Source organism: Bombus flavifrons, chromosome 13 (assembly GCF_040668555.2).
Source record: "Bombus flavifrons isolate JBK064 chromosome 13, iyBomFlav1_principal, whole genome shotgun sequence".
In the NCBI taxonomy this organism is placed as follows: Eukaryota; Metazoa; Arthropoda; class Insecta; order Hymenoptera; family Apidae; genus Bombus; species Bombus flavifrons.
Window position 1 is genome coordinate 9,026,158 of NC_138454.1, and position 20,767 is coordinate 9,046,924.

Consider the following 20,767-nt stretch of genomic DNA (forward strand, 5'->3'; position numbering starts at 1 on the left):
TAGTCAACTATTCGTTAATATAATTATTACGATAACGTTTCATTGTCACGCTATTAATCACTGAAGCGATATTACTAAGGCGACGAAGCGCTTACCGTTTATACTTTTTCATCGAATACGAATGATTTATCGAGAAAGTTTCCCAAGGGAAGAATGCCACGTGGGAATACCATTTACGGCAGGGAAAAATTGTTTTTCATGTTCAGAGAGTCGATTCATAAATTCGTACGAATGGTACACACGGTTTATTGCGTATAATTCTTGAAACTAAATGATAAATGAACAACGATTCCGCTATCGTTTCCATACTTCCACAGCCAATTTCCTCGGGGTAAAAGTAAAAAAAAAAACGGTACAACTATCGAAAAGGAATGATTACATTGGCATGGAAGGAGCAGATAAATCGATAGATTGCAAAGAAGGAAACACGAAGTACGAGATGATAAAATCGTACAGTCTATTTAGGAATCGTCGATATCCTGCAAGGATGTTCGTTCGCAACCGTTTCCGGACAGATCGAGAGATCGAAGAGGCCGTTTTAAAGGGTATATCGAGCTAATTCGTGGCCTCGTGCTGGCACAAGGTCAGGAAAATCAATAGAACACAAACAACGGTGTAACGATGCCGCGGTCTGATAGCGGCCGTGGCATGGCGGCACGACATTCCATTTTGCGGCTTATCGCGTGCGTTCCGTAAGGTCAGTGACAAAACGAGCCGTGTACCTGTTACCACGATGCAAAGCTTTTTCCTTGAGATTCGCATAAATCGTCCACTTCCATCCCGTCGGTCGTCCACTTTTACGAGACGTACTTTGGAAAAATAACACGCCGTTGCAAGGAAACGAATATCAAGTAGGAGAATACCAGGATGTCAAGGGGAACGAAAGCTTTTCGTACAAGTAGAAGACAAGATGTCACGCGAACCGATTTTCATGGACCCAATTTATTTGCGCATCCTTTCGTTGCATCGCTTCACGTTACACGTCACATATTTCGTCACTATGTGTTATTTCTTCTTTCTTCGTGTTCTTTGTTTTCTCTACGGTAAATAGTCGTTGTTCTGTCTCATTTATTTCATCGCGGAAGGAACAGCGGCGCGATAGAGCCTGTTTTACGAGACTCGTTCTTCTCTCGATCCGAACAATATTTTTCTCTCTTCGTGAAAGCAATCTCGATGCAACGATTCGTAAAAGAAATAGATACTCTAATGTCGATGAATCGTACGAGATATTCTTTACACCGTTTCATACCGTTTTACGTACGAACCACGTACACACTGATATTCGCGTAAAATTTGATCGATACAACCTACGTCATCCACGTATCAGTCGTAATCTGAACAGTATTAAACTTTTGCGTGTATTGTCCCGTAATGTAACCAATTTCAGTACACAGGTATTATCGGATAGAGAACAAGCGTATCACAGTCAAATACAGTGGGAGCCAAGGTGTCGAATAAATAAATTCGGGTCGCGATATATTGGATTGGCAACTAAGTGATTGCGGATTTTGTCATTAGATGGCATTGACAAAATCCGCGATCACTTAGTTGCCAACCCAATATTTTATTTCGTTAACTAATTTCTCCGGAAATATTCGTCGATGCACTGAACATTTCGATGAAACAATCCAAGCGAATAATACAAAGCGAACGTTAATTGTTACTTGAGAAACTGTTTCAATTTGCAAGATCTCTAGAACCTCTAGATCTTCTTAGTTTACTTGTAAGTCACTGTATGAAGTTCTTCGTGCGACTGTCGAAGATTAATTAGCTTTTCTCTGCCTTTGTATATTTACTTAATGCAGAAACGCGATAACCACGAACTTGTAAACGAGCGAAAAATGCGCCCAGACGATTCCACGAACGAGCGAATGAATAATTCCTCGAGACAGTTTAATAAATTTTAGATCAGCTAAAGACCGACAGACGAGTCTGTTAGAGCAATGACAGCGCAACTTGATCGATGACGTTCCTTATCGTTGGCTGTTTAAAGGTTAATGCGAGAGAAGTAATAGATCGGTCACGCGACGATTAGCTCGTGAAACAAACAGTACGAGAAACTGTCTCTTATGATTAATATACCTCTACATCTGAAGCACAACTTTCCCAGTACTTATTTGAAAAGTTGAATATTTCAGTCGCTCCAAGATAGTCCAATTCCATTTGCAAATGTCTCCGAACCAATTGTCCACGAACGGTCACGGTCATCTCGTTATAAGCGGCGATAGAAAGTTTCGTCGACGAACCGTTTCCTCGGAACGAGATCGTCTCCGCTCATTTTCACGGAATTTAATTTCGTCGTTTTATCCCGATGACAACAGGCCGTTTCGATGACAGCGTAAAACGTCTGCGAAAGTGTTCTCGCTCGGCGGAATCGCGACAACTCTGCCGTGAAATTCCGACCATTTGCCAAATACTTGCAGCATTCCTGATCTCCTCGACAGACTGCTGCCAACGGATGTCGAGGAGCTCGTTTAAAGACGGATCGCCATAGAAATCGCTAGTTCCTTTGAAACTTTCAAAGCTGCTAGGTAATTCTTCCTTTTCCCTTCTCACGGAGAAAGTCTTTGCGGAACAATTTAGTACTATCGTCCTCCTTTGGCGCCACGTTCCAAGGAATTATTGGAAAAGAAGAATTTCTCCAGTCAGATCGCCATTTCAGTGTCAATAACTATTTCTTCATATTCTACCTCGAACGAATGTCCGGGAAATCTCTAGTTTCGTTCATCGTCGAACGAAACTCGATTCGTTTTCATTGCCTCGTAATAGTCTAACACATCATAGTGGCCGTTTATTGGATCGCAAATGTCCACGCGCACGGCGTTAGGTTTCGACTGCTCCACGTTATATAATTGGTAGGATCGCATTCGCGGTTCACCGTCGATCGCAGCTGGCCACCGTAACTGTGATTAATTAATTCGAGCCTCGCTCGTCAATGTTTATTACCTCGTTTCCTGCCATACTCTCTCGTGCTGAATTTCTACGAGACTGGTATCAAAGCGACCGCCGATCAAATTCAATTCTCCGTTTGATCTTTCCGACTCTGGGCTACCTGTGCCACGTTTCCGTGAACGCGTCTCGCAGGTAATTACAGGTCGCAAGTTGAATCTAATCAATTTGCCAATTGCTCAGGTTGTTATTTAAAATGGCACACGGGGTTTCAAGGGGACATTAACGCGAACGACAAAGGATCTTCGCCCGATTAAATATGGAAAATACAGGGGACGAGTTGTACGGCTTGTAATAATTGCGCGGAGCCAGAAATTGGCTCTTTGTTGAGATTATTAATGTTTCCAGCGTTTTGATAGCGATTTAACCCGCGCGATGTTCTGTGGTTTTAGCGAATGGAACGCCAGAACGTTGAAAATGGACTAATTGGTTTAAAAGACCGATTGGTTCATTCGCTCGCGTTACAGTGAAAATCGAATTAGGGTATTATGGAAACTTCTTTGGAAAAATGTTACCAACTGAAACGGAGATAATTTCAATCGAAGGTATTTGTAACGTTCATTAGTGGCGTTGCACAATGCTTTCTTCGATTGTAATTAAGCTATTAATAAACTACGAGATATATAAATCGCGTTATATATTGCAATAGAATTTGACAAACGTGCAGAACGTAAATATTCTGACGGGCCGAATCGAATATCGATGCGTTTCAAGCTGTTTCGAGGGCCGATATAATCGCGACACAGGAATCATTCGCTCGCTACGTCAGCTGCAACTATCGATTGCAGTAGAATTTAATTAATTTGCCAGCCACTTATCGCGACGTTGACGAAATACACGTGCGATGTCGATCGTTTATGACTGTTCATTAATCTAGCGCGCCACGTTGATCGCCGTGGAACACGTTTTATCCCTAAAAACTTGGCTGGTCAGCTTTTTAAAAACGACGTTCGCATTGCGACTTAAATTTCAAAATATTGCCTTCGTTATTACCTCAAATAGTAATCGATCGTAAGCAAATCGTAGTCTATTCTCGATTTCTGTGCTCTTTAAAATCTAAATTTGACGAAGTACTTTCCAACCTTTCGCGTTTATCAGAATTTTTCATATTGTTGAGATTGACTGATGGAAGAACGAGTGGATGAATTTGTAATAGAAAAATATATTTAAATAAATAAAGGTATATAAGTGTAAGTTTATGCCGATCCAGATCCTTACTCTCTTAGTGTTACAATACAATAGAATCGATAGGGAGCACGTTCATATATTTACAGCAAAAGGAAATTACAAAAAAAGTTAACCTTATGGCTGTAGCTAAAAGCTACAAGGAACATAAATAGAAATCGATTTATTAGTTTCTTTGTACCTAGACCTTGTAACCCAAATTATAATTTATATTCAAGGGCACAATGATATGGACCTCTCCTTATTTAGCATATTTTTGTTTCACTAAATTTGATTTTCTGCGTAATAGCGGTCTTCAGGACACGGATATAATTACATAAATAAAAATGTAAAGTTTTTCTTGAAGTAATTACTTCAACACAAATAAAATCTAATATAATATAAAGCAACGAATTAATTAATTAATAAAAAATTGCATTATGAAGAAACGAAGAAAATTTACATCTTCCTATTTTAATTATTCCCATTCGCGAATCCCCGTGTAAACAACTTTCCATGCAATTGCCAGTCGTCGACGTTTACGTTTGGCGAAATGCAACCAACGACTCAACGGGATGTAGATTCGTGTTTGCACGAGGTGAAGCTGCATCGACGGCGCAGCGGAATGCGCAACGTCTCGTGGACTTGTTAGGCTAATGGAGGACTGAAAATTCAAAGGCAAATACCTGCGCGGGAATTTACGTCCAGCAAAGGCGATTAAGTAAATCGAGTTTCGAATTGAATCGTCGCGACCAATCGATTGTACCAAATTATTCCCGATTGTTCGTCCATGCTCGATATCATATTCCATGTAAATTGATTCCGGTAAATAATATCATCCTTCGTTCTCATAATTAGGCAATTAAAATATATTATCGTACTACTTTGTTTAAAATGGAATATCGACGATCAATGAATTCAAATTTGAAAGCACATTCTTAATAGAATCTTGAAATTCTTGCGAGTGAAATAAGGAAAAATGAGAATAAGAGGAAGAGAGGGAGAGAGAGAGAGAGGGACAAGAAGAAAAGGCAAACAGAATGAAGGTAGAAATAAAGGCGGGGAAAGGGGAAAGTTTCAGTCGTTAACGAACGACCCACTCAGAATCGGGTATATTTCAGCGAACCGCTTCGAAAAGGCTGCCGGTGACACTTGAAATCTCGGCCTCATTATATCGCGGTTTCACAAACGTCACTTCACCAACGTGCCTCGTTGGCTCAGTCTAAAAACTAGGTTGTCGTAAGCCACAGACCAGCCACGGGGGTGCAAAACAGCGAAATGACGAATATCCGCGCGAGCAAGAGCCTACGTATTTTTATTTGTTCGCGAACGATATTCTATTCGTACATTTAAGCTATTAAAATCAATTTTACATACTGGAAAAAATAAGGCTGTATCGTTAACTGTATCGTTGATATATTTTTATAGATGCAGCGTAGAATAGACGTCGAATTTAATATCGGACGAGAATGTTTCAATTTTTAAATTTTCCAGAGGACCTAATAACATTTAAGAATAGTACCAGTCGAAGCATTCGACACAACAAGCTACAAAGTCGGAGCTTGCGTTTGATATTAAAAGCTTCCCTTGGCATACACCATCGACGTCATTTTACGCGTGGCTTTGTTCCGGTTGCGGAAAAAGTGGGTTACGAACATAACAGAAAAATTGTCCGCAGGGATACAGGCAGGGGTTGAAAATATGAGAAACACGGAACGAAAGAGGGACAACGGATCGTAGTTCCCTCGTGTCATATTCTCGTTGTTCCCTCGTCGGTCGTTTACAGGACATTCCTACATTTTGCCGTTTAAACGAGACGAATTAAGAGTCCAGCGACCAGAAATCCTGCAGCGTCGGTCTTTACGGTCTCTGCCTTTACAGAGGTTTAACGTTTCAGCCTGGAATTTGATGTTCACATCTCGCGAATCTCCACTCGATCTACTGCGTAGTCAGTGGGAAAAAGCAGGGCGCAAACGAACCGAAGATCGAAGGCTGCAGTGCCGGACTCGAATGTTTTCGCCATCGAGTGGTATATATTTCATATTTTTGCTTTCACAGACGCAGTAATACTTTTGTTATATTAGAATTATCTTCAAAACCTGTATACTGCCATTGGCCTTGATTTTAACATATTCTCTATTGTACCATAAACTTTCGAAGTAAACGCAAAGGGAACGAATGGAAGGTGGAATCGAGACAAAAATAGAAGGAAATCGTTGTGCGGGAAATCAGGAACTGACGGGTGTATTGCCAGCTGCGGCACGTTACGCGGCGAGTGTCAGAGATTAACTGTCCCGCAACCGTAACATCTATTGTTCCGGCGTGCATTCGAAACGAGAACTCGAACAACACGGAACAGCGGCGTATGCGACATCGGGGAACGAGGGGGTTTGGGATTACCAATAAGGTACGACCAGTTTCGTTCGAGAAACGCGCAACACGTGGCACCGAGCATCGTCGAAACGAAATCCGACGACAATCGCGGCTCGTTTAAGCATTAATGCCACCCTCGACATCCGCGGCTCAAAGAAATCACGATGTCTTTGTCCCTGATCATCGTTTAAACTGAAACGCTGGAATAAAGTGGTGTTTTGGCGAGCAATTCGCTCTTCGACTATCGGCTGTTTGTTGAAGATGTTCCAATATTGGAATATTTCGAAACAGGGGAATGAGATCGGAGAGCGTCGACGTTAAGGAAGTTTCAGATTTAAAAGACACTTGCGCGGTCGAACGTGAAATGAAATTTTTAATGAGGATAATTTCCTCGAGAAAAGAGGGGAATTAATAAGAAGTTCGTGTCGATGGAAGGACTACGATAAAGGAATTAACACTGTAGCAAATAAGCTATCGACTTTACTTGCCAGTCCATGTATACCGGCAGTAATTTAGAAAGATCTTCTCTATTTTCCTCTCTCAAGTTTCCTTTTTTATTTTTACGTTTCTTCCTAGATAACTTTAGTTTCTTGTTCCCTGGTTTCTACTTTTATCTGCTATTGTCCTTGCCTCGAACACCCTACCGAAGATCAGCGGTTTTGCAAGAGCCCATGGGCGCGTAATTCAAATTTTCCTGGCCATTTCCTCCGTCGTGACGAAAAGCAGCACGATCACTCCATTACTTCCGCCAAGTTCCGTATCTCATCGATTCGTCCTTCGAATGAAACTTCGCTATAGCTCGTAAAAAGGTGTTCGTCTATCGGTCATTAATGTGGTTGGCGAAGCTTTAAAGATTAACGATCGACCGATTTAACTTAGCTCGGGTTACTTACGGCCGGGAAAACGTATCTCTCTTCTACTGGATGGTTTAAAATACGCTCTCTAGATATCAGCTGGCGTGTAAATCACCAGGACACTCGAGAAACCGCTCCGAACGAAACGATATCGTTTAAAGGAAAACGAAATTCGAGCGCTCCACGTACAATACGTTTAATCTCGATTGCTTTCTAGTGACGTGTAATTTCAAATATTTCATTTCTTTTGATCTAGTTCTCCATCTTCTCGATGTTCGGATATTGGAATCTGTGGGTGAAAGTCCTAAAGCTTAAAAGAGTTTTCGTTGCTACCTTTATTTCTTAAAACCGATAGCATAGCAGATAGAAGCATATCTTTCGGAAAAGATATAACCCACTTCCTCAAACTTTAAGCTACCATTTCCGAGAACTCCAAGAGTCATAAATGTCAGGAAGAAACCTCGTTAACTAACCCAGAACCTACCATATTTACCAAACTGCTTAAACATTCGCGAGCTTTATCATTTTCCCAAGTTTTCCACGGACCGCGTAATTTTAAATCTCGTAGCCTAAATCCTGGGCAAACTTGGAACCCGTGAATCGAACGTCAGGATATACGACGATTTGGCGTATCGATTATCTCGTGTCAACCCTTCTTACACCGACTTTCTGTCACTGGTCGAGGCAAAAACATCGTTTTACCACGTCTATTCTCTCTCTGTTGGAAGTTTCTAGGAAAACGCGACGCGTTTTCGCTTCAAGACGAGTTTCACGAGCTACCGTTATTATCATGGACACGTTGGGCGCAAGTAATCCAAAGAGGATTTCTGTAAAAGCAGCTCGCCATTGTTCCTGGCCGTACAATGGCAGAAACAATGCGCGAGATTATCGAGAAGAGGATAATCCCGAATTTCATTAGCGCCCAGTGGAAATCCTCGTTAAATTTACGTTGTTTTTATCCGATGACGAACGCGAACGCTCGAGTGTACAAGTTGACAGAAACAAAAGGAGAAAATAGGTTCGTAAACGTTTCTATTCGACGGAGCTAAGGGATGTTTCAAGCAATTTCACTGTATACGAATTTTTATACGAAAACACCCACACAACCGTAACAGAGGATAAATCTTCGAAAGCCAATCCGTTAAGCTTATCGGTAGAGGATTGGTCGGTTGGCTTGTAGCGTTTTCATACAGGCGAACTGGCAGCTTTGCCCGAGGAACGTCCAACGCGAGAAATCGTAAAGGAGCTGCTTTCACGATGGAAATTTACGAGTAACAGAACGACGTTAACTTCGCCGCGGAACGTATCGGCGAGAGACGTTGCGTGTGTCAGTAGAATAAGCGATTAATTATCAGACCTACAATTCTTACGTAGGCTAAGAAAATCGTGGTTAGACTGAAAATTTCTTCCGACCTGGGTAGACGAAATATAAAATTCACGTCGCGATTGTAAGCTAAAAACGAAGAAACAGCGCCTCTGTTCGTACACGTCGGTAGCGCGAGACACAAATAGTCTGAGCTACAAATGTTCGATGGTAAACGAAGACGAATTTTGAAAAGGCGGTAGGAAAATGTAGAATGAACGAGACTCTCGATATAAAAATGGAGCAGTATGATTTTCTTCGTTACTCGTGTTACCCGCGTTGGCACGAGTGGCTCGCGTCGACGCGCTCACGACAGAAAATTCCGCGGAAAACGCTGATTCTCATGCCAGCTACACGTTGCAACTTCTCGTTTTCAAAGCAACGCTTTAGATAGAAAACCACGATATTCCGAGCAAACGCGAACTTTCGCGAAATAAACGTCACGAATTGGCAGCCACGCGGAGAGAGAACTTCTAAAATTCGTGTATCGTTTCCGTTATCGGTTAAAATAACCATACCGTCTGCGTTCGCACGGTCATCCTAACTATCGAAAAAGAGCAAGAGTGCTCGGAACGATCTTTAAATTAAAAATTCCAACAATTTGATAATCCAAGAAAAATCCATCGAAATAAAACATCTAAATTTCTCGGTGATGTTATTTTATTATACACCCAAACCAAAAATGAAACGAAAGATCGTAACAAAAGACAGGCAGAAACTTCGGTGACGCGGATCTAGGCCGATCGATCGGTCGATAACGATCGGCCTAATATCATTTCCTCTGTTGGAAGAGCGGAACATCCGCCAGGGGACAATGGGACGTCTGTCCGTAGCCCCGATCGCACAATCGAGCCGGCGACAATGAGAAAAAGACTAAACGCGGTACTTGCCTTCGACGAGCTGCTCCTTCTTCACCAAGATCAGAGGAATAGCTCCGGAGTTGCTCATAGTCCCCTACTCCTATTCGCTTATCGAGTCCTCTTCCGTTCACCGGTTCTTCGCTTTTCACCCGCGCGACACCAACCTCGATAACATCCAACCCCGCACTTGTGCCGATTTATCGTCACGACAGTTGCTATTCTCGCGCTCGATGCTGTAACACCGTGTCCACGCGACAACTCGCCGATCCTCTCCGCTCCTTCTTTCACGATGGCTTCTCCACGATCGACTGATACAAACGTCGAACCGAGAATTAATTACGAAATTGTTTGGTCATCGCGACGATAACAGGCTCGATACATGATTAGATAAATTACCTGTTTGACACTTTGTCCGTAGAGATCAATGGCTTTTCTTTGTTGACTGATCACGCGATCGTTGATGGAGGCTCGACGGTATTATCTGAAAAAGTTTCGCTGGCCCATCGTGTGTTTCCTAAGCGGTTCTATGTATTCTGTTCGAAACTCTCTTCGGATAAAATCGAGGGCACGAAGCGTAAATGCAAAGAAAAACTTTGTTTGTTGTTCGTGTGTTTCGCGATGGTCGTTCGATCGAGCTTTGCTTCTTCGGGATACGGTGCCGCAACAACGACTCCAACAAAAACGTCATGGGTTTCGCAAAGGTGGGAGATCCTCGTACGAATCCTTCCAATGCACACAGGAGTGCAACGCGAACAACACGAATCAGCGCGGCACACACCAACTACGATTCTTTCTTCTAATCGTCGATCGTTGATAATCGTATTCGCAAAAGAAATTCAGCGAAACGATCGAACAGAGGGTAGCATAGAAGAGCAGGGGTTCAAACAATGAAAACTTCTGCTTTTATATTCCCTGGGAATTGTTCGATCGACCTGTACCAAGGGTGAGACACGGAAGGGGCGTTCCCAAGCAAGTTGAATGGATTTCCGGCCGTTTTCGAGAACGCTTGGGGACGCTCATCGATCTTCATTTAGACCGACTTTGAGGAAAAATTGAACAGTGGCCACGGTATAACGAAGCAACCGGGTCAATCGGGTCAACCGGCCGCTTCCGGTATCATGGATATTTTCGATTCTCGTATTACCATCGTTTCGACCAACTTTTAATTTATGCGCACCAGGTTTCGATGAAAACTTTCCACTTAGGGTAAACTGACGTCCAGTTCACATGGACGGAATTGAAACAGACTTTCGGAAGTTCGACCGAAACATAGATTCGTTCGATTTTATTTCAACGAATCCGGGAATTTTTTTAGATAAACGAAACCGAGTTTGAGTTAGCATCGGTACAAGCGGAGAATTAATAATGAAAATGGGATGATACACGGAACACGTGTTCCCGATGAAAAATTAATCCCCGGTACGAGGTACAAGGAAACTGTGTCATTCGGTTGATTCGATGACACCCGGGTGTGATCGATTACGCGATATAATTTTGGTCCCTGTGGATATAGTTGAAGCAAAGCAGAAAAGTAGGGCGGAAAATAAAATTGCAACGCATCGAATACAACGTACGGAGGAAAAAAATTCAAATATTTTTATGTTCGCCATTACGTGAAAAGAGAGAAATATGATCGAAAATTATTCGATAATATTTTGGCGGAAAAATCAATCTGTAGAACGGGTGACATTGATACGATACAGCGGAAAGGGTCAACTTTAGCTGGTTATTTCATCAACGCGTCACTGATCGATCACGCGTTACGTTGATCCCACCCTGTTTGTGTCATATTGTATCGACATGTAAAACTTGGATGTGCATACACCACAGCCAGCGTTTATAACGTGCGACTTCTGTACGGTAATCCATTTGCTCCGAAACGAACGAACTCGCTGAATTGCTTTTCCTTTTTCACTGCTCGAGCTCGGATAAATTTCATTCTGTGTATCGTTGCAATTTCGCCTTCCAATCGAGGGCTCGAGAAATATTATAAACTATCGAGGAAGAAAAGTTGGCGAAAAAACTATCTACGATCCACGCCATATCGAAGATGAGCTTAAGGAACTTAGAACTGTGATACAATAACTTTTAACAATATAAACGAACGGAGCGATATTGTTTCTGCTGCAACCATCTGCAGTATCAATTTCATACACGTTACACGATTTTATCGGGCAAAACGATATTTCGCCTGTGAGGCTTTACACATACAATACCTATATCGAGCGCAGATACTTTCCCAAACAACGTAGACAGCTTGTCGCGTGCTGCTCGCCGTTTCCCTCAATGGACTAAATCTACCAGAGAAGAAGGGAACTCGGTATTTTTCTTTTCATACGAATTATAACTTCTTCGCGACCAACACATAATAACGATTTATTTGTTATTATAAAAGAGAAAGTACACTGTAATACAATAATAGTGAAATTTAACGAACACTTGTTGAACGTAATTCGATGAAAATATCGGCCATACTATCTGGAATCGTGCCTGCGCCTATTCGGCCTGGGAAAGCCAGATTCGATTAATTTTAACGACAACGATATGCGTTGTTCGCGACGATCTCGTGCGTTGTATTCGTGCCTGCTTTATTAACAAGAACCGCGAACAAAGTGGAGCAATTAAACCAGCGAACCTCAAACGAGCAAAATGTTTTTAGAATATTACAAGGGAACAAAGGGCGCCGTAACGAGCAACAAGTAATCGCATCGCATCTGCCTAACCAATTACACGTCGCTCGGATTAGATCACGCTGACGTAAAATTCGGTTGAAAATTGTTAGAAGCGAACAAACAAACAGGAGTGCGTTATAGGAAGGAGATAAATCATCGATCGATCCAAGGAAAGGGATCTAACGTTCCGAGCAAGATTATATCTCCGTATTTCTTCCACCCGACACGTATTTATATGCACGTCGAAAAGATGAAGTAAATCCTGAACGAGGAAGCTCGTGAAATTTTCATCGGGTCTCGTCTTCAACGCTCCTCGAACTCATCGATCCGTAACGTATAACATCTCCAACTTGCCATAAAAAAAGACAAGGAGAGATGTTTCCACGGAAAGCAACGAAGAGAGAAAAGGAATCACCTGAGATCATCCCGAAGAAGCCAGCTTCCCCTTGACGCGCAACACCACTGCCCGCCCCTCTCAAGCCAACTGGCAGAAAACGAGTAAAAAGAAAAGAGATTCGAAAGACCGGACGCGCACACGAGGTTGCTGCTCTCGATCCCCGATGGATCACGTGGCTGGATCGGCGGTTCAGGATCCCGGCCAGTGTCAGCTCACCCCCGGTTCAAGCTGGATCGATGAAGGCTGCTCCTCGCATCGCACGCTGCCTGGGTCTCCTCTCTCCCGTATATCGACAGTTTCACCCTTCGAGACGCCGTGAATCGAGTTCCACGATTTCGTTCGCCGATCTTCCCACTGTTCGATCCGAATCCAGAAGACGGATACTGCTCGTGCGGACGAACCAAACCCTCGGGTTAGTCGCACTACCGCGGTTCGCGATCGAATTCCAACTGGACGCGGGCGAAGGATCGTCTTTGAACGCTAGACCCGAGTGACAGTGGTGGAAGTCGAAACGACAACCTCCAACCGACTGACCGAACCGCGAGCAACCAAACGACCGAAGGACGATAGACAGACGGGAGGAGTGGAGCGATATCGTAGGACGCCACCGATCGTCAGGATGGAGACGCACAAGTGGTTTTTCGCGTTTTGTCCCGGGGGTTGGTTGCTCTCTCTGCCCCACTCACCTGGTATCCGCGTAGGGTGCGCACCTACTACTACCCACTGGGTAGCTACCTCTGCCACCCACCCGACCTAACCCGTCACCCACTCTGGCCACCCCACTGCTTCACTCGCTAACGCCACGTTAGGAACTCCCTCTCTCCCTCTATCCTTTTCTTTCTCGTTCCCTCCCTATGGCTTTACCGTGCGCCACTCGCTCCGTCTCTCTTCGGATTTCGCGGTCTCTACCCTTCCTTCCTTCGACATTCGAACTGGTTTCCACCGTCTCTATCGACCCCGTTAAACGAACGTTTGGCTATCTTCGTCCGAGCTTCGCGCGCTCCCGGTTTATACTCCCGTCGACAGTTTACACCGGCGCGGCGCCGCTTTCCTTCCAACGCGCCGCTTTTCTTCTACGATTTTCTCCACTACCACGGACCTCGTTACCTTTCTATGCTTCTGCTTCTTCACCAACCACGCTGTAGTGTCTCATTTTGTCACGGCGAACTTGCTTGATGCTGCTTATCGTTGTTGCCACCGGTGTGCTTATTACTTCTACGTCCTCTCGCTTCGAGTCTGTTCTCTACGTGTCTTCGATGCTTCACTTTAGATAGCTTCGTTTACGTTCCGTCTATTTTCAGCAGAAAATTTTTCTTTTCGCCGCTATTTCTTCCTTTCGCTTTCTTTGTCAAACGAGTTTGTTACGTTTCGTCCGTTTCCACTTTTCGTCGCTAATAAAATTTCCTCTAATTCGTCGTTTGCTGGTACCTGTACGTAAGCCGGATATCGCGTGACTTTTCTCCTTGTCGTGCGCGTCTTTCACTTCGGAACGACGTCGATACGTTTCGACGCCGCACTTTCGAAATTTCCAATCGTTCTAATTGGTGGAGAGCGAAGAGTACGATTTCTATCAATAATTCCGAGAACGTGCGGTCTATCCACGGCTATAGTTACGTCCTACTTTTTATTTAAATGGCAACTACGCGGCCTGATAGGGATGAACGTCGATGAAAGTTTGATGAGAGACCCGTCATAGGGCGGTTGCGAAACGATTAAAGTTTCACCGGATTCCGCTCACTGATTCTCCGCTTTCGTGATTCATGGGTACGCGTCCGACCGAAGATGCGCCCTACGGACGCGAATCGTTCGTTTTAGACGCTTGTTAATATCGATTCGGGAAAATTGGCCTCGACGAAGGTAAACGACGATAAATGGCTGAAATATGGATTTTGGGATATCGTTTAAGGTATTTTCTAAATCACCGATCTTTGTTACAATCGTTTGGTAATTCCAGCACGAGCAGATACATTGGCATTAAGCATTTCGCGAATCATTCGTTGTACACGACCGTGACGCAAAATAGCAAACGATTGTTGGCAGAATCTCATCCGACTCGCGTTGTCGAATCGAGCTAAAAAGGGTCACTGCGATCAAAAACGTGGAACGGTGAAAGAAACGTTCATCATCGTCACTGTAAAGAAATATCCGCTAAATTAGAAAACTGCTCGTTCGAAGAACCGTCGAGTTCCATGTGTACAAACATTTCGCGACTGGTTGGAGCACTTCGAACAAACGACAGGCTCATGCACGATTTCAAGCATCCGCAACGTTCGAACAACGCGAATACCCCGCTATACCCAGAGGATACAACGACTACTTCGAATAGTAAACACATTACCCGCGCCCTTTCTGGTCCGCGTGATTTCCAGTACATCTCACTCTTTGTACGCTCTTTGAGCTTTAGCAACGTACGAATTTTGTCTCTAGCTTGTTTCTCTCACGCGATGGTACCAAGCCACCACGAGTTACGCCGAGAACGATCACTGGGTCTCTATGAGATTTTAAAATGAAAAATCCAACGAAAAGTGCAAAGAACCACCGTTATTTTTCATGAAAATGTGCTCTGTGTTTGCTATTTAAAACGATTCGTTGTATTCTTCCGTGTTGTAATTCAACTTTATTAGTTGCGAGACTAAAGGAACGATACGTTCAAGAGATGGAATCCAAGTTCTCAAAATGATTTCATTTTCACCACTTTGATTTTCAACTCGCTGACACCTCGGTCCATTTTTCCAACGTTTGCTTCGTGCGATTAAACGATACGAATTTTTCTCTTCTTCGAGAATCTGATCCTCGAAACGTCCAACGTGAATGGAACATGGCCAATAGGGGAAAATCTCATGCATTTTGAGCTAAAAAAAGTCAAATTCCCCGTTCCCTTCGTGAAACGCGGGCCGAAACGCGGCCGCGATTTATTGCCTTGGCACGAGGCGATCGTAATATCGGGTCGAGCGATATCGGATCAAGCCTCGACTGAGTAATTAACGTAAATCGGAAAAAAAGACGATACCTTCGAATCGGAATCGGCAAAGTCTAATTGATCACTTTCATCGACAAATTATCGCGGATGAAGAATATATCGACGAAGAATCGATCATTGGTACCCGAGCGGAGGGCGAGAAGGCTTTCGATTTAAATTCGATTTCACATTTACACATTCGCGTGTAGTTTAAACGGGAAACTTGTGTAGAAACTCGTTTCATTTCTCGTTCTCGTTTATAACATTCCCATCCCTCCACGCATCCATTGGCTGGATCTTCAAATTTCCAGCCAAAACTTTCAACAAGTTCTGATATTTGCATTCCTTGAGTGAACGAATCGCAGAGTGGGTAGCTTCTCGATCTTCCACAGCTATTTTCCTGAGAAATCAATTTTTCTGAAAAAAAGATCTGCATTCGAAAGGAAAGCTGCTGGCCACGGAAGTCGAGGCAAAGAAACGAGACGAAGAATGTCGTTTGTTCGGAGAAGATTCGTGAATCAAAGCGATCGGTGTGCAGTAGTCATTGGAAATACGTCGTAATGGCACAGCAGTTCTCTCGACAAACAAGATTCAGCTCGATCGTATACGTGGCGTGCAAACAGACGACGCTTTGATTTCTCTTGCTCGTAATTGAACGATCGAACAACGTGTATGGCTTTCATCGTTGATCGCAACGAAGGATTGTCCTTAGGACGTGTTTTCGTCCGCGACACGTGCTTCTGTCCAAGTCCAATGGATGAAGCGAATCGCACGCGTTTGGAATGAAATCCTCTGTTTTAGACTTAAACCGACGTTTATCGTAGGCTCGATAAATCGGTTTCGTTGGATCTTGCGGCAAGACTGGATCGGAGATTGCTTAAACTCGTTTAGAGTTTAACAGGTAGTACTAAAGAGTTCTTGGATCGGCTGCGGTAATAAGGATAAACGTACGGTCCTTTTTATGATCCTCTTTATGTGTAGATAGCCGCTCATTGGAGAGAACAAATGGTACGAGAGACTCGTGCTAGCAAAGCTTGGACAAGAAAAGTTGGAGAACTTAGCGAAATATAGGTTAGTATAGGTCGTTGAAAATTTCAGAGTCTAAGATGTATTTTCGATTAACTCCTTGACGTCGTTTAACGCGAAGCAGAAAGTTTATATAGCGGTAAAGTTTGCAGAATGAGTGGCAGAATAACTGTTTCGGTTAGTAGAAGTAACTACGTATTATCTGATCGAATAAATATCTAGGTTCGGTTCCAACGATCTTTCTACAAGTTTGTCCTGCAAGCTCCAGTGATTTTCTCAACGAATAACCATTTTTCTTTCCTTTCTATAGCTATACGGTTCAGTTTGCTACGTATTGGGCGCCATAGGCCGTTCACGATGTTTGGAATCGACATTGCGGTACAACGAAGGCTCAACGAGGGTCGATCGTGTAATCGAGAACAGATAGGGCGGCACTGGTTTCAACGCGAACTCCAGATGATCGATCAGGTCGAACGGGTTACATGGCGAATTTTATGCTTTTAGCTTAACCACACACAATACCTCGGCCACTCGCGGAAATTTAACATTCAACTGTGTCGAGTTTGAAAAATACACTCACGATTTATCATCGGCGATAATTCAACGACGTTGCAGCGACAAACGGCTGGTTTGCCTCTTTTCTCTCTTTTATTGTTACGAGCGTTTCGATATCCGGACAAAAAGCGAGACAAGCTAGAGAAAAGGCGAGAGCAGACGGTCGAAAGCCGATCGACTCGTCGTTAAACGAAACTATTTATTTTTATTTCCCCGCGGCCAGACGGCGAATCCCTTTATCGTAGAATCCTCTTACGGACTGCAATTCTGAAATACAGCCTCGAAACCGGACCACTACATGCTCCATTTCGTCCTTTTATTCTCAAAAGCTTCTCGTTTACCTTATCTTCCGATTTCAAGTCCAGTCTGTCTTGTATTTCCTCCGATTGTTCCCTGTGTATTTTCGACCAATCGCGGGGAGACGAAATCACGAAGAAACACGTCAACGGGAGTCGCAAATTTCCGTTACGATTATAAAAATCGACACCACGAGTTGATCGATCCCCTGATTTCCCTTAAGATAATAGAGGTGTTTGAGAGGGTAACGATTAGCGATTAACAGGGTTATAAGATTTATATTTTTAACACTTAAGTTACACCGTTGCTTATGATATACAGGGTGGTTGGTAACTGGTGGTACAAGCGGAAAGGGGATGATTCTACGCGAAAAAAGAAGTCGAAAATATAGAATAAAAATTTCTTTTTTTTTTTTAATTTTTCCATCGAAACAACGATTTACATTGAGATCCGTTATAACGTACCGCACGCGTACCGAGCGAAAATTCAAGGTCGATTTTCTCGAAAACAAAGCCTCAAACGAAAAATTTTTATTCTATATTTTCGACTTCTTTTTTCGCGTAGAATCCCCCCCTTTCTGCTTGTACCACCAGTTACCAACCACCCTGTATATCGTCGACAATGATTTAGCGTATAGAGATGCGATACACTGGCGCAATATTCGTTGGTGATCGAGCAAGGCTCTTAGAGTTTTGTTATAGTTGACGTAGCAATAAGGGAAAAGACAAAAAATTAACTAACCCGGTACTGACATGTTGACTATTCTAACGTTGTAGAATAAGTGAAGTACAGTGACGATGCTGGATCAAAGGAAAGCTAGCGATGAGTGTGTCTAGCGCACGGGACCATCGGATTTGTTCATGACATTTTTGCTGCATTGCTACATTACATTGCTTCTGACTGGATAAAAGAAGGTTGGTGGACTAGGAAGGGTCTTAGCCGCCCTCGATAGAAAGTTGCTAGTGAGAAGCATCGTATGTGAGAAAAACTAACTTTCCCGTGTCAAGCTGTAATAGACAATAATCTACAGAAAATGCTTTAGAAACAAAGATATTTGTTCGGTCTGAAGGACCTTAGCTAGCAAATTCCTGAGATTTACGATGGGTCCTTAAGACTATTGAGTGTACGCAGTAAAGATAAGCGGACATCTGGTTCTCGTCTGTTCCCGTAACACCCTGTGTATCGAGAATTTCGCGAATCGTTCGACCAGCTATTCCAATGCAGATTATGAGCAATGTTTGCGTCGAAATATTTGTAGCGGCACATGAGTTAGAGGACAATTCAAATTGTGTTGTTGTTTTGCTTCGGAGTATCAAGATCGTTAGGATACACGTAATGTAAGAATAAATAAACTTTGAGCAAAACAATACCGCTGCTACGTGCAACCGTCGAACAAAGACGAATTTGAATTTTCGCAAAGAAATGAGTTACAGTCAGTTGTCGATCAGTTATCAACCAGTTATCAACGAATTATCAGCGATCTAATTAACGAGTCATTAGCGATCCTATTTTACGACTTATACACTGTCTTAGCGAATCGGTTAGTACGAGCATCTTTGCGAACATTATCTGTATACTAATTTATCATTTTAAGTATATTCGACGGTTTCAACAACGAGCAATCTCGTTCATTAAACCTCACCGACCAACCATCCTCTACACATAAACCTCTACATATTTGTCGAACATCACTGTCGGACAAATTCGCGGTTCTTGGAAAGTAATTCGACTGAACCTTAGAAAATGTTAACAAATGTTACATAAACATAGCAGACGTTTCGCGCGATCGCCGGAATTTCAGTTTGAGCAACGATTCTCCGGTTTCACGAGTCGAAATTCCATTGTTTCTTTCGTGTAAAGCACTCGAATCTCGCGAATGAATAAAATTGTAATATCTGCGGGAACGTGTAGCCACCGACAACTTCGATCACGAGCGACTTTTAAAGTCTACCCTAACGCAAAAAGTTTCCACGAGTTGGCGCAAAAACTACTACAGACAAGTTTGATAAGCCATTATCACGAAGAAATGCTCTTTACGGAAGGATCGGTGGACAGAAAAATGTTGTCAAACTCGAGCTGCTCCGGTTTTCACTTTAATCTCGATATTCGTGAAATATTGTGAAATATAAGGTAGCAAAAAAGTCTGTAAGATGACGTTCAAGTTTCGTTTACTCGAGTAGCTGTCAGCTTCGTATTCAACGAGACCGGCGTAGGTGTTCAAGACGAACAACTCTAAACAAGAATGATAAATTATCCGCGCGAAACATCGGTTCTGACAGCTTGTATCTTTGATAATGAAATATTAGGATCATGCTTGGAAATTACTTCTTGAGAACTGGCAAAACGATACCAAGTCTTCTCGAAATTCTGAATTACCGTCAGATGAATAACAAACAACTGTTTTTTTCCGAAATTTCCTTCTCGAGTCCGAGAATAATGAAAAATGGAAAGCAGCAAGATTTATCTCCTGCAATGCTACATCCACGGTAACCACGGAAGACGAGCATTAAAGATGACAAACGATCTCGCCTCGCCGGTTAATCTCCGTTGCTGCGAAGTAACGCGTTCTCGATAGAATGATCGATGCAATAGCAAAATGCGATAGCAAGGTGTAATAGCAAGAAGATTCGATAGAGCTAAAAGGCAACGAGACGCGTTAAATCACGTATAAACCTGTATAATGGCAACTAAGTTTATGCTAACCACTCAACGATCGAAGCGAGATAGTCGTGGGAAACCCCAAAGGACATGGTAATTCTAAGACGAGTCGACCATCCCAGGTACCGTTGATCGTAGATCAAAATCATCAGCAACTTCAGACCTCAAGCCAAGTAATTGACACTTGGAGATGTCTCCTTCTCGCGCAGGTGGTAACACGGATCTTAACAATAAGATAAATGAATAGTTGTTACCCTCAAAATATGACAATATTGTATATGGAATGCGTGGACGAATGTATAATAGAAATATATTTAAGTAAGTTTAACACTAGAACTACCACACCAGTTAAATTGGCTGCTTTTACAATTTTATTTTAAATTTCCTACTTCATGTTATATCTTTTTCCGCAATGATGTAATAACTTTCGCAACGATAACTAAAAGAATAATACGATGAATTTTCTTTACTTTTCTATGTATTCAAACTCAAAATAATTTTGCATCAAAGCTACTTATATCAATAAGTATAATAATAATTGGTATAAGTGTAAAAGGATTCTGCAATCTGTTTATCGAAGCCCAATTAACCAATTTCCTCGTTTTGTACAAATTCTCACACGTTTTTAAAATTTTGCTGT

The 20,767-nt window shown here is 42.7% G+C and overlaps 1 protein-coding gene and 2 long non-coding RNA genes across 4 annotated transcripts in view; 1 reads left to right on the forward strand and 2 right to left on the reverse strand.

Annotated features, from left to right (window-relative positions):
* The window catches only part of kcc (solute carrier family 12 member kcc), a 102,606-nt gene that overhangs the window by 57,691 nt on the left and 24,148 nt on the right, over window positions 1-20,767 (reverse strand). The window lies entirely within an intron of this gene.
* LOC138186023 (uncharacterized) lies at window positions 9,598-13,312 on the reverse strand. Of its 2 annotated transcripts, none has more exons than XR_011174769.1 (3): window positions 12,849-13,312; window positions 9,960-10,044; window positions 9,598-9,871 (listed from the first exon to the last, which is right to left on the reverse strand). It is a non-coding gene; the product is annotated as an uncharacterized LOC138186023 (long non-coding RNA). The 2 variants fall into 2 exon arrangements; XR_011174770.1 differs by having other exon boundaries at window positions 9,960-10,110.
* On the forward strand, window positions 15,328-18,335 carry LOC138186162 (uncharacterized). The gene is made up of 3 exons (XR_011174822.1): window positions 15,328-16,492; window positions 16,573-16,662; window positions 16,928-18,335. It is a non-coding gene; the product is annotated as an uncharacterized LOC138186162 (long non-coding RNA).